The sequence below is a fragment of the Lygodium microphyllum genome, chromosome 25 (genome assembly GCF_053477565.2).
Source record: "Lygodium microphyllum isolate KBCC chromosome 25, Lygodium_microphyllum_v1.1.10, whole genome shotgun sequence".
NCBI lineage: Eukaryota > Viridiplantae > Streptophyta > Polypodiopsida > Schizaeales > Lygodiaceae > Lygodium > Lygodium microphyllum.
Window position 1 is genome coordinate 24,119,909 of NC_141159.1, and position 11,834 is coordinate 24,131,742.

The window sequence follows — 11,834 nt, forward strand, 5'->3', positions numbered from 1 at the left end:
AGGGGTCCTCATCATCAACTATTGTAAAAAAATGTGATGTGATTGAGAAATCGATATTTCTTTACTCTAATTGTTAGATTTGTGATTCTTGAACCTCCATAATGATCCTGAAGCTACACATGTTTCCCAAACTAAAATTTGAATTTCAACTTTCTTTCTATCTCCTAACATATAGTTGTATATCTATACAACTAGCACATCTCTCTCTCTCTCTCTCTCTCTCTCTCTCTCTCTCTCTCTCTCTCTCTCTCTCTCTCTCTCTCTCTCTCTCTCTCTCTCTCTCTCTCTCTCTCTCTCTCTCTCTCTGGTGGCTCAGGTAGCAGCTCCTAATAGCAACAGGCAAAGGGTGAAGGGCGGTGGCAAGCAAAAGGTCGACCAAAGGAGGTGGCATGTGAGAGGCGAATAATAAGAGGAGGCAGGCTATCAAAAGGCGGAGCTTAATTTTGTGATGCACAAAGAGAGAGAGAGAGAGAGAGGACGGTCTTGATCTCGCGTTTGCTCTCGCACGCTCGCTCTCTGGCCTTTTGGCCAAGGGTTAGGGTTTGTTGCTTCTGCGAGACGGGACAGGTTGCATGCGCAAGGGAGGCACTCATAATAGTTGGTGGGCTTTCTGTCTTCTTTCGTGCCACCCATCAGGGTATGTGCAGAAGTGCCTGCGTCTTGGGGGATGCAAATCCAGAACTCTGCTCAGACTGTGCCGCAGTTTGGCACCATGTCCTTGCCTGTCATGCAGACAACACCCCCCTCTCTCTCCCATCATGAGCCTGGCATGGCGGGTTCTATACAAAGAGCATTTGGGAAAGTAGTGGGTAACCCTCTATTTAATGGACTCTCCGCTCAGCATGCAGGTCTCGGACCTATTGGGCAGCATGCAAAACAACATGCAGGTAGAAGAGGAGATGGAATGTTCTCAGGATCTCGAATCGTTCACCTGGGAGGCTTTGCAGAACAGCTGGTAGGTAGCAGTTTTAGAAGCCCCGCGCTCCAAAGGGAGGGTTTCCAAGAAACTGAGGGATATGATGACTTCTCAACTCCTCGAAGTCAGCCGTGTCTTCCTCAATGAAGCGAATATTAGACTCAAGCAGGAATGCAAAAAGGACAGCAGGACTCTGCCACCCCCCCAAAGCGCCTCCAGAATTTGGCCAATCGTCCAATCCAACAGGTATGTTAGGTACGCAATTTTGTCTCTCTGTCCCTGCTATTGAGTTGAAGGAATTCAATGTCTCTTATCAGTCTAGAGCACTGATCAGACTGTGTCATGGGGCACGTCCTCCCATGGATTTTCTACGTAACTAGGTTAAGTTAAACTAGGAACCTATTAGGGGGAAGCCCATTGCTATCCAATACCTCCCAAACAACTACTTCTCCTTCCTTTTTGAAAATGATCATGCAGCCCTCACCCTCCTTAGCCATGGACAATGGATGCCTAGAAGCTCTCCATTGTCCCTCTTCAAGTGGTCTCTAGAGTTCGACCCCTCTGGTCCCAAACCGACCTGCGTCCCGATTTGGGTCGAATTCCCAAACCTACCATTACACTTATACCCCTTCCTGAAAACCTTAGCCGGCCCCCTGGGTAGATTGTTAGGGCAAAGACCCTACACAGACATTAACTCGTGGTGGCACCCTCAGCTTCTAATAGAAATAGACCTGAGCCAAACCCTAATTGATTCATTGCCGATTACTAAAACAGAGGGCAACTTTATGAAGAACCAACCTGTCCTGTACAAGAATCTCCCTAATGCCTGTTTCAAGTGCCTCAAAACGAGACATTTCATTCGAAACTGCCCTGAATGGAAGGATAGAGTGAGTCCAGAACCCAACAAGGTGAATCCCCATCCTAAAACCGGTGACCCACAAGATGATGGGTTCCAATCGATCAGTAGGAAGGGTAAGAGTAAACATCAGTCATCCCAGAAACAAAACATTAATAGTAAGAGTAATAGTAAAAACACTCATAACAATAGATACTCCCCCCTTCTCATGAACTTAGAGGATACACTAGCAGGGAATAGTGAGAAGGGGTTAACTAGGGCAAAGGGTGAGGATGCCGCAGCAGAGCTAGACTCTGATGAGGTAATAGTTGAAGAAACCCAGGGTGAAAACATGGAGCAGACCACCAAGACTGATGACAACGTCATACATCTAGAAAACTTAAACTTTGACCTCAATGAACAGAATGAAGATGTAGAGTTTGCGTAGGCAGAGGAAGAGGAACTTCCAATGGGAAGAGAACCCCCTTTTAGCCCTATCCCTGCTGAAAGCCCAACCAAAGAGGTAGGTAATAGTCAAAATGCCAAAAGAAGGTTCTCAAGTGTAGGACAAAGTGCTAGTAACCCATTTGGGCAAACAAAGGGACCTCAGAAGAAAGGGAAACCAAAGAAAACATAAATCTAGATAATGAATAAACTTAAAAAAAATTCTTATAACATCAAGGGGCTGACTGAACCCAAAAGGGCAACGATACTCAGGGAATGGCTCAAAGTTAGTGCCATCCTCCCCGATGTTATTTGCCTATAGGAAATAAAAGTGTCATGTCCCCCTCTTCTTAAGAATCTACAGTCAGTGTCTAAGGAATATGTATGGTTCATAACAAACCACACCAATAGGAGAGGAGGGACATGCATAGGTGTCTCCGTCAAAATTAAGGATCAAATATGTAAGACAATGATACATACAGAGAATCACTGGGTGGCAGTCCTCTTTAAGAATCAGGATGAATTTGCTGTTGTCTCAGTGTATGCCCCTAATACTTCTACTGAAAGATGCAGGCTTTAGGATTCATTTCAGGTTATCAATTGCCCCATTATTATTGTAGGTGACTTCAATATGGTTGAAACATGTAAAGACAGGTATTTGGAAAAAGGTACATGTCTTGCAGGAACTGAAAAGAGTAAGTGGTTGGTAACTAAAGCCTACCATGAGTTCACATATGTAAGTGAACAACTAGGATTTACTTGGAGTAACAATCAAAGTGGATCCTCTTTACGTAAGGCTAGACTTGATAGATTTTATGTTTCTGCAGGTCTGATGGCCTCCTATGCTAATCTTAAAGTTAAAGTTCTAGATAACTTAGTTATATCTGACCATAAGCCTATATAGCTGACTCTCTCTAACTCATCTCAAATAATAAGAGCTGGTTGGTTTCATACAGACCCCAGATTATTCCAAAACAAAACAATTAGGGACTCCATCAAAGAAATCTGGACAATGGCCTTCCGGCAAATAGTCTCCCCAGCTCATTCATGGGCTAGAGCCATTAGAGACACTCAATTATTTTTGAGGGATGTCAAAAATAAAAAAGTTCAGCAGATTAGGGAACATAGAGCTAGACAATACTTAGCATATAAATCCTTGGAGATCAGGATAGAAGCTGGGGAGATCCACCAACTACAACCTGACCTACAAAGAATCAAGCAAGGACTTAGATCTACTGAAGAAAAAGAAGATATGGACATACAACTCTTCACTGGGCAATGGTGGGCTGGCAAAGCATATAAACCCACCAGAGACATGTTCCAAGTCCTTTTTAAAAAAAAGGATAGAGACTCCATCCCTTTGCTAAGAAAGGAAGATGGCACACATGCACAAAACAATGGTGAGAATCTCCTTATAGCCAAGGAATTCTTCTGTAAAATGTTTAGCTCCCCTAGAGAGAGCTCACCAGAAGAGATAACTGCCAAGGCTAAGATAGCGATGGCTAGGAGGAAAGTTGTCCCTCCAAGCTTGGCTGAGGTTCTAGATGGGGAGCTCTTAGCTATTGAGATCAGTCAGGGAAAAGCCCAAGGATTGATGGCCTTCCAAATGAATTCTTCAAAGAATTCAAAGACTTTCTTATTCCGCCCCTTCTCATGGTCTGGAGAGAATCCCTAAAATTTGGAGCCTTGCCTCACACAATCAATGAAGGGGTAGTCAAGCTAATCCATAAGAGAGATGACAAAGAGCTCCTAGCTAATTGGAGACCCATCACTTGTCTCACATCAGCATATAAGGTCTTTGCTAAAGCCTTAGCTAGAAGGATATCTGACCAGCTTGATCAGTGGATAAGAAAAGAACAAAAGGGGTTCATTAAAGGGAGATACATCCTAGACTCAATAATTGCCCTATGCGAAGGCATTGAATAAGCCCAAAAAACTAACCAAGATTCTGTGTTCTTCAAGATTGATTTTGACAAAGCTTATGATAGGTTAGAATGGGATTTTATCCTTCCATCCCTCCATGATATGGGGCTTTTCTCCCCATACTAATTCCATCCACAATCTACTTTTTGGCTTGCTGGAAACCTTTTAAGGCAGGAATGAAGCAACTAGAGCAACTAGGGAGAGACTTTCTTTGGAGTGGAGATGGGGAAAAATTCAAGGTACCTAAATTATCTTGGGCTATATGCACTACACCTAAGAAATCAGGAGGTCTTGGTCTTCCCAATCCTAGCATTTTGGCTGACAACTGGCAGCCAAATGGATAGCAAAAAGCATCATAAGGGAAGAAGAGGACTGGATAACTTTAATCAAGGCAGCCCCCACTGGCAAATTTAAGGTAAAGGGCTGCCCGAAATGGAAAGGCCTAGACCCACTAACGATAACTATATGTCATGTCAATCTCAAACCTAAAGATTACTCGCCTCTGGCAAAAGGACTCTGGGAGGCCTAGTTCAAGTACAAAAACCTATTAATCCCCTCTCCCCACCCCAACCTCACTCTGCCCTAGTGTTCCAAAGACTCCATCTGGTTTAGCTTCCATAAGGGAGCTATTCCAGACAACCAGTTAAACTTGGCCTACAAGCTCTTCAAGAAAGGAATTAGAAGCTGGAGGGACATTTGGGATCTAGCCCTTAAAGAGTGGATGACTGGGACACAACTAAAACAGAAATTCAAACTAAAAAGACAGGAACTGGACATGATAACTAAAAGGGTACTCTTGTGGGGATCTAACATGCTGGTTATGAGCAATCTCAACCACCACTTCAATTACAGGGGGATCAGGTTGTTGGGGGACAAACCGCTATTACCCCTACCTGACTTAATAAATAACAATGCTCCACTCTGTAACAAACTGAATAACAGATGGCATATTAATTGGGCAGTAGCACAGTGGAATTACAGGTTTAATAACATTTGAGCTCCCTCTATTCAACCAAAAATGTTTTGTCTGATGTGGCTCATTACCCTTAAAAGTCTGTAGACTAATGAGAGAGCACTCAAAGCTGGTCTGGGGAATGGACTGTGCACAAGGTGTGGCCAGCAGGTAGAATTAATCTCACATATTTTCCTCAACTGTACTAAAAATGCTAATATCTAGTGTTTTCTGCAGGTCATTATCTTCAAGTATCACCCCACTAAACTCACCTAGAAGGAGGTGTTACTGGGGGAAATATATGGTCTCCCTTCCCCAATTTGGAATTGGATCAAAAGCTATTACTTGTGGCACATTTGGATAAGCAGGAACAAGAAAATGTTTGAAAACACTGATGTGGATCCTGTACATGGCCTGAAATTTGATCTCTTTTTTCAGGTTGAGAAAGACACAGCTACCATTCTCAAGCAGTATGAAGATAGCTTAAAGGAGGGACTGGAGACTTCAGCCTCCAATGTGGATTTGGCAGCAATACTTCTCGATATCAAGAAGAAGGCTAAACAATGAATTAGGATTATTAGGATCTACAATTCTGATGCTTAAGACCTGTTATGGTCTGTTGGTTTTGTATAGCTGGCTATTTGTCCACCTAAGCAATGGTAGCTTCCCTGTTTTGAAGCAGCACTTAATCAACCAACTGTAAAACTTTCTATTCTATATTAATACATCTTTATAGCTTCCTGCGGAAAAAAAAAGGCGGAGCTTTGGCAGCTTTGGCAATAAGGGTGGCTCCACAACGAGGCAAGGTAGGAGATCTCTAACAGGTGAAGGGCAGTGAGAAGAGGCACATGGGAGAGAGAGAGAGAGAGAATCGCTATTTTTTAATATTTAAGTGTGAATTCAAAATTATTTCTCGATATTATTAAAAAGCACGAGAGGGAGAGAGAGGGAGAGGAAATAAAGAGGAGAGAGTGTGTGTGTATGTAAAAGAAAAAAAAGAGGCTAGGAAGAGAGAGAGAGAGGGGGGGGACGAGGGAGGAAGAAGAGGAAAAGGGGAGAGAGAGAGAGAGAGAGAGAGAAAAGAAGGAGAAGAAGAAGAAAGAGAGGAGAGAGAGAATGAGAGCGAGAAGAAAAAGAAGAAGAGAGAAATAGAAGGGGAAAGAGAGTGAGAGGAGGAAGAGGAAGAAGAGAAGGGGGTAGAGAGAGGAAAAAGGAGGAGAGAGAGGGGGAATAAGAAGGGGGAACGTAGGACAAAAAGAGAAGAGAGCAAAGAAAACATGAGAGAGAGAGAGAGAGAGAGAGAGAGAGAGAGAGAGAGAGAGAGAGGAGGAGGAGGAGAAGAAGAAAAGAGGGGAGACATAGACAGAAGAAGAAGGGAGGGGAGAGAAGAAAAAGAGCTAGAGAGAGAGGAGGAAGGGGGGCAAGGAGAGAGAGAGAGAGGTAAAAGAAAAGAGGGGAGAAAGAGAGAAGAAAAAGAGGCTAGATAGAGAAAGAGAGGAGGATGAGGAGGGCGAGAGTGTGAGTGAGAGAGAGAAGAAAAAAGAAAAGAGTGATAATAAATCAAAATGGGGGGGAGAGAGCATGTGTGCAAAAGAGAGAAATAAAAAGATGTGAGAGAAGAAGAAGAAGAAGAAGAGAAATAAAATGGGAAAGGGAGAGAAAGGGGGGATAAAGAGAGTAAAAAAGGAGGAGAGAGAGAGAGAGAGAGAGAAGAAGATGAAGAAGAAAGTGGAGAGAAATAAATAGGGGGAGAGAGGGAAGGAGTGAGAGAAATAGAAAGGGGGGATAGAGAGAGATGAAGAAGAATGGAAAAATAAAAAGAGGGGGAGAGAGAGAGGAGGAGGAGGAGAGGGGGAAGAGAGGAAAAAAGCACAAGGGTGCACAGAGAGAGAGAGAGAGAGAGAGAGAGAGAGAAGTGAGGGAAGACAATGAGAAAAGTGAGATAAAGTGTGTGAGGAAGAAGTGAGAGAGGCAAAGAAATGCTTAATCCTTCAGCAAACTAGTCTCAATACAAAAGGCATGGGATAAATAAATCTAGTTATCACATAATGTGTAGTCTATAATGTTACTACTTTTGGAACATAAGCAATGATCACTCTAAAGCATCTACATGATTTTATCAATAATAGAAAATTAATAGTACAACTTAGCACTTTACATGTTATTTATTGGAGTATTTAGTTATTAGCACACTAGTTGTATTGATCTACATCCCCAATGAACCATCATGGTTATGCAATGGTATGATAATTAAGTAAAGCTTATTATTATGGCTAGTTATGAGGACAAACCTAATAATAGTTGAAGCAAATAATTATGTCAATCTACCTTCTACCATACGCAATTCAACCTAAGCAACCTCTATGCAAAGGTGCATATGTATAAGTAAAGACTTATGTGAAGCTTTAGAGAAGAAAGTTAAGGATTTGCTACAAAAGTGGGTGAGGATTCCCTATTGGCACTATATGAGCCAATACAAAATCATCTTGGGGGGGGGGGGGGGGGGGGCACTACAAAATATGTAAGTTTATCACATAGATTCAAAAGAAGGGAATTTCAAATTACCATTTTTATACATTTTTTACATACAAAAATGTGTCATTTAAAGGGGGTATTTACAAATTGAATAGAAAAATGTATGCTTTATTCATGAAATTCACAAATAATAGGTTAGAGAAGGAACCAATTAGTGATGTGTATATGAGTGGATGCATGCATGCATGGGTATATGCCTGAGAGAGAGAGAGAGAGAGAGAGAGAGAGAGAGAGAGAGAGAGAGAGAGAGAGAGAGAGAGAGAGAGAGAGAGAGAGAGAGAGAGAGAGAGAGAGAGAGAGAGAGAGAGAGAGAGAGAGAGAGAGAGAGAGGAATAATATTACTAATAAGAGCTTGCTTGTAATATAGGGTTTTTGGTTGATGGTTGTTGAGAGCATAAGCTTTCCATCTTACACATCTAGTAATGTAGGGTTTTTGGTTCATGGTGGACACTATAAGCTTTCTACCTCACACATCTAGTAATGTAGGCTTTTGGTTCATGGTCTATAAACTTTCTATCTCACACATCTAGCAAGAAAATGTACAATTCATTCCAGTGCTTTCTTGTGATTGTACACTTGCTAGTTTACTAAACAAACTTGGGTTAAATATTTGTATACTCTTGTCATGTATGTACAAAACATGCCAATTTTCCATGGCACAAAGGGCCTCGGCCAAGGCTAGCCATAAAACTTTGTCTCCTCATCTATATTATGTTTGCCTCACGCTTGCCTCAAAACACAATTAAAAGCTAAGTATTTGCACATTTGCATGCACAAGTGCACACAAACGCATGCGCACACGCACTGCCACATTAAGGATGTTTAAGTTTAAAGAGAAGGCATGTGGGGATCAATATAACAAGTTACTAGACTTTTAGAAGCCACAGCATATGTCAAAGTCTAGATTTCAAACTTATTTATATAAGGCATACAATAGTTTTTTGCAATGTGCTTAGTACTTTTAATAAACCTTGAAATTGTCCATTTTACTAACTATTCATGTAAAATATGATCTTCTTCTTTTTGTGATGTCCTTAAAAGACACTCTAGTTGTTTTCAATGTGCTTAATATGTCTAGTTTATTCTTTTCTACAAAAATATATATATATGTGGAGAATAGTAGTGAAAGCCTAAGAGACTTCAAAAGATGTATAGATTGTTAGATCAAAAGTACTATAATGGTATTGCATGCAACAATCTCAAAAGCTTTTGAGAGTACTTTTGGTAGATGTATATTTTCTTATCGTCTTGACCTAGTTTTCAAATGTTTTGCATCTGAATCAAGGTCTTCTTTTTCTTGAGATAAGACACACAAACATTGGCATTCCCACAAAGGGGCTTCATAGCTCCGAGAGTTGGGGGGCAAAGGGTGCCTTTTCTACCCTATGAATATTAGCCAACAAAATTATCAAGATCTATACATAATGAAAAGTGCATTTTTGTTACTGAAATTTTGTGTTCATTACTTAATTTTCAAATGTTTCTTGTTGCTTTATATCCAACAGAGCAGATTCACATTGAATTCCCTCTTACTTGAAATGTTAAAAGTATATTTTATATGAATGGTGTGGTTCTAGATGTTGATTCCAATTCTAAAAAGCATGCAAATGTGTAATTAGCATCAACTTACAAATTGCAACTTCATTGCTTGGTTATGGGTTGAAAAACTTTTCTTTTCTCCATTTCAATTCATTTTTTGCATTAAGCTAAATACTTTTCCTTTTTCCATTTCAATTGATTTTATCCAAGAAGGTAAATAGTTAAACATGAAAGTGCAATTCAGAAAGGAGCATCACAATTGGATGAAAAATAATTTCAATAAACTTTAACGACTTTGGGTTGCATCACTCAACATGATTAGTAGGTAGATGTTTTCTAGGTAATTGTCTAGGAACATCCTTGAAGACAAGAAAACAAATTATTATTGGCTTTCCTGTGTGTGTTTTTAGTGAAATCATTGAAGAGAAGAAGACATAACATGCTTGAAAGTTTGAATATGTTTGACAATCAACCATGCATTTGCTTGGAAATGTAAGCAACTTTTTTTAAAGTGGAAAAGTAAAAGTTTGATCATACCTAAAGTGCCATATAACTTGTCATATTCACATGCATGATGCTATTTGGAAACAACATGTTTCTCTAGATGATCTACTTGAGATGTCATTGAAAGCATCTAGTTTATACCTAAGGATGAGTTTTCTCTTTAAGGCACATACTCATGCTCACATGATAATGTGTTTTGCAATTGTTTCCTACTTCCTATTCACATTGAAGTTAATTATGTGTTGTTCACTTTGTCTCTCTCATGGTCATGTAAATTGATCTACTTGCATATGCAATGATGGCTTCCACAATACAGGCTTATACATGTGTATCATTGTCAAAACTATTCATCAAGGAAGTCATTATTATGGTTGTTTGTTTATGATCTCAATTTTGTAAATTTTTGGCTCAAATGGGCAACTCTTAGTGGGGGTAAAGGCACATGTGCTTAGCTGCCCATATATTAGTTACACTAATAGTACCCACATACCCACACACCTCTACACTACAGGTGGTGGGCACCCATCACTATCACTTCATTCTTTATTCTTTCTATGACATTTGAATAAAGGGAAGGCCGGTCACACATTGTAACTATTGGAGTTCCCACATATTGTGTGTGTGTCTCTCTCTCTTGCTCTTGCTCCTTCCACCATAGCTCTTGCTTTCACTCCATGCTTCCACTTCAGGGATCCCTCCCTTCAAGTGGCATCAGAGCAATCATCCCCAAGAGCTTGAGCCCAACCCAACATTGCTTCTTGTGGAGAAAAGATTTAGTTCACAGTTTCAATGGTAGTCATGGATTCTTCACCTCGAGGTATGATTTAGTGTGTTTCTTCTTCCCGTGAGCAATCCACCGTCATTTGACAATTCTTTACATTAATTTTGTAGACAATTCATTACTTGGTCAGTACTCCTTGTTTTCAACTTGATTTGGCAATTGTTTTAGGGAGAATGTTTGTAGTAATCACATCAACCTTCTTTGATAGTTTGTGCACTTGTTTGCCTTCACTATGGCTAGTGGCTCGAGTGATAGTGCTATCCTTAATATTGACAAGTTGGATGGCACTAACTATAGCTATCGAAAGGCCCAAATCTGGCAAGTTTTAGGGCAGAAAATACAGGTTAGGCCTTTGAAACATAAGGATGTCAAGGTTGAACTTATTAATGCAAAGGATTGGGTTGAATTAGATGAGCTATGTAAGTCCACCATCATATTATCCCCCTCTCAGCAGGTTTTATAAGATTGTCTCTAATGGGTAGTCTACATGGGATTATGGGAAAATATTCGCAATGTCTATGACAAGTAGAGTCCCGCTTCTCAAATGTATTGGGACAAAACAACTCATGGACCTTCGCATAAAGGATGGCACTTCTATGTCAACTCACTTAAATGAGTTTCATTCCATTATCATTCATTTGTCTTCACAGGGAATTGAACTCAAGGGCACTCTATTTCCCTTGTTCCTCTTAGATACACTACATGAATCATGGGATACCTTTCGTATTACTATGTATACCAGCATACCTATTGATGGGTTACCATTTGCAAGATGTAGAGGGTGCACTCTTGACTGAAGAGGTTAACAAAAATAATGTCAATGCTTCCTCCATCTCTCATAATTTGATAGTTAGAGGCAATAATGGTAGGGGCACTAATGGCCACCATGGGAGAGACTCTCAACAATCTCGCTCTTAGCCACGTGGTGTTGAGTTAGCTACAATGGAGCTTTTGTGTAGAGATGCATGTTGAGAGAGAGAAGAGACAAAGACACAAGATTTGTGGTACTGAACAGTACCTCAATAATGTTTTAGATAGGTATATGTACTATGTACAGTACGAGCAAACATGGTCACTGTCCTTTATCCGAACAACCTGCTCCCTAAAGGCAATATATCCAAAGGTAGAGGAAAAGAATCAGCTAAGTCTAAGCATGTACAAACCTAAAAAGACTATACCTATCCAATACCCATCATTTGTTGGCAATGGGTGAACTTCTCTGCTAGAAGACCCTTCATAAGAAGGTCTGCAAGGTTATCATCAATGTGCACCTTGACTAGCTCAATGCTCATGTTGTCAAGTACCTCTCTAATGAAATGATACTTCACCTGTATGTGTTTTGTCTTTCCATGAAAGACAGGGTTCTGTGCTAACATGATAGCACTCTGACTATCACAGTGGAGGA